The following is a 2508-nucleotide window of genomic DNA, read 5'->3' as shown; positions in this document are numbered from 1 at the left end:
TCTAATCAGAAATTTGCGGTCAGTAAAAATGTAACACAGCAATTTGGGAACAAAAGAACAAACACCTCAACAAAAGTTACAATATTTATTTACAAACACAAAAAAAATAATGGGTTGGTAACAATAACAAGCAAAATAAATGAATATACAAATTGAGGGAAAACCAACCTTAAGATCTTTAAAAGATCACCTACAACTAAGTTAATCCCTAGGCTAAGAAATAGGAAGATTGTAAATACAACATTTCAGGCAGCTACCTTTCAAAATCACTGGCCAGAAAAACTAACCTAACAAACTAAGATAGGTAGAAGGAAGAAAGAGAACATAAGTGGGAAACTTAATATTACTCCTACCTAGCACAAACAAACTAACTTAAAGTTAAACTTAACTCAATAAACAATGAATTATGAAAATAATTATCTTACAAATTATACAAAGGGAACCATCACAAACAGCTTGGTAGATTGTTCCATCAGGCCACCCAAGGTCCAGAAGACCGTGCTGCAAACAAGGGCGTGCACACCTACAGGTACTCGGCGATCCACGATCGTCGTAAATAACAATGAAAATATCTCATACCTGTAGTATGCCGCCCTACGTATCTCCACGAGTTCCAAGAACTCACTGACGCTGATGAGCAGGTCAACTGGATCAAGCTGCAATGCCTGAAGGCAATCCAAAATGCCACGGGAACACTAAGGGTGGTAGCCTCCGAGAATCCGGGACGTCAACGGATCTCGCACGCCGTGCCAACTCGTTCGTAAATCCTCCGACGAACGAGGGAAGGGACGTGGCTGATGAATGCCGCGGGTGACAAACACCAGCGACCACACACAAAGTATCAAAGGACGTGATTCCAAAAACTCCAAATATTCCCCAAAGGAAGTGGCAAAGCGTCAGGCTGTGAGGAGGAACTCGAACTGCCCGTCACTTATCAACACTATCCGATCAAGCCTTCCACTCGAGTCAACACAGCTCATAGGAAAGAAAACAACGATCGTTAAAAAGGCACTTCAGTGGTTCACTAATACCGGGGGAGAAGGTGGTAAACAAAGCAAAACTGTGCAGTCATATGACTCTCTTACAGAGTTCATTAAACAAAAAAAACTTGAATAAACTTAAAACTAAAACAAGATCAAAAGGTTGGAAAAGTAGTAACAACTTATAATCACATTATAATGAATTTACTTTAATCTAATACCTTTCTCCCCCTACAAAAATTTTTTTTATCAAATAGAGTAAAAATTTTTATACATCCTAAAGAATCAATTAAATCTAAAAATAAAATAAATCTCAAAAGTAAAGATAACCTTAATATAAACATGCATAGGATTATCTAATACAGTACACACAATGGTGCATTACACATCCTGAAACAAAAAGGTCAGCATTAAATATAACTCAAACATACCAAGATATAAACAGTCTAATTAAACACACAACCTGAAAAAAAAACCTAAAGCCAAGAGCAAAATGTATTAAATCACAGAAAATGATAAAGTTCCGAAATTCCAAAAGTCTTTGCTAAAACTTAAAGTCATAATAAATGGCACAAAGAGCTATCTATCTGCTAATAAGAAACTAAGACTAATATTGAACAGAATATTTCTTACAGCTAATACTTAAACTAAAAACACTGGCCAAAAAAAAAATATGGCATAAATAAACGAAACAACGAAACGATGTCGGAATAAACCATAAAGTTAGCACTTGCTTTCACTAAATGAACACAAAGAGGAACGAGCAGGGCGAAAGAGGCAGGGAGACCAAAAAAACAAAACAAAAAAAAAACACTTTACATCCTAGACAAGGTGTCCGGGATCTTATTATCAGATCCTTTAATATGCTTAATTACCAAGTTGAGCTCTTGCAGTTGCAAGGCCCAGCGTAAAATTCTTTGGTTAGACCCTTTCATCCGTTCAATAAACACTAACGTCCATACCTCCACTGGAAAAGAAAGATTAGTTAAGTATGGTTTAAAATGAGATATGGTACGGATCAGGGCGAGAGCCTCTTTCTCAATAGTTGAATACTTACGCTCTGCCGTTAACAACTTTTTGCTGTAGTAGGATATTGGGTACACCTCCCTGTCTTCACCCCTTTGAAAGAGAACTCCTCCAATACCTATATCACTAGCGTCAACAGCAATTATAAAGGGAGCTTGAAAATTCGGAGAAACCAAAATAGGTTTAGACATGAGAATAGTCTTGATTCTTATGAATGCTTCTTCACAATCACTAGTCCAAATGAATTTCTTATTTTTTTGTAAAAGATCATTCAGGGGACGGGCAATGTCAGAAAAGTTCCTAACGAACCTTCTATAATAGCCCATCATACCCAACACCTTTCGAACTTCTCGGGCATTGCACGGTCTCTTTAAATTAGTTATAGCCTCGACGTTAGCCTGTTTTGGGGCTATATGACCCAGACCAACCTCATGACCCAGATACACAACTTTAGCCTTACCAAATTCGCATTTAGCGAGGTTAATGACTAAACCCGCAGCAC

Source organism: Palaemon carinicauda, chromosome 33 (genome assembly GCF_036898095.1).
Source record: "Palaemon carinicauda isolate YSFRI2023 chromosome 33, ASM3689809v2, whole genome shotgun sequence".
Classification (NCBI taxonomy): domain Eukaryota; kingdom Metazoa; phylum Arthropoda; class Malacostraca; order Decapoda; family Palaemonidae; genus Palaemon; species Palaemon carinicauda.
The sequence above is the reverse complement of the archived record's forward strand: the minus strand, read 5'-3'. Positions refer to the sequence as shown.